Source organism: Gavialis gangeticus, unplaced genomic scaffold (assembly GCF_001723915.1).
Source record: "Gavialis gangeticus isolate Ggan-Ray unplaced genomic scaffold, GavGan_comp1, whole genome shotgun sequence".
NCBI classification, from domain to species: Eukaryota; Metazoa; Chordata; order Crocodylia; family Gavialidae; genus Gavialis; species Gavialis gangeticus.
The window spans coordinates 972,900-973,308 of NW_017729032.1; the positions used below are offsets into that span (position 1 = coordinate 972,900).

Genomic DNA, 409 nt, shown 5'->3' on the forward strand with positions numbered 1-409 from the left:
CCCAGCTCCCAGCAGATCCCTCCCCGGGGTGCACTGCACACACTCAGGCCCCAGCAGCTCCCCGTGCAGGGTACACTGCACACACCCAGGCAGCCCCCAGCAGCCCCCATGCAGGGTGCACTGCACACACCCAGGCAGCCCCCAGCAGCCCCCCGTGCAGGGTGCACTGCACACACCCAGGCAGCCCCCAGCAGCCCCCGTGCAGGGTGCACTGCACACACAGGCCCAGGCACTCACCCGCGCTCATATCTCGGGGGTGCAGGCGCGGCAGGAGGAGCGAGGCGGCTGCGAGCGGGCGAGGCAGCTTCTGCGCCGACTTCCCCCGCAGCCTCCTCCGAGACACGAAGTTTTCCCCCCTCCACTTCCTCTCCGCGCGCGGCCCGGCCCGGCCCGGCCCGGCCCCGCCTCG

At 73.1% G+C, this 409-nt stretch overlaps 1 protein-coding gene across 1 annotated transcript in view; it reads right to left on the minus strand.

Moving 5' to 3' along the window:
* Positions 1-345, minus strand: part of RHOG (ras homolog family member G) — a 33,905-nt gene extending 33,560 nt beyond the window's left edge. The window contains exon 1 of the mRNA XM_019525460.1: positions 238-345. The gene's annotated coding sequence lies outside the window, so the exon portion shown is untranslated. The remainder of the gene's footprint in view (positions 1-237) is intronic.
* Between the last annotated feature and the right edge of the window lie 64 nt (positions 346-409).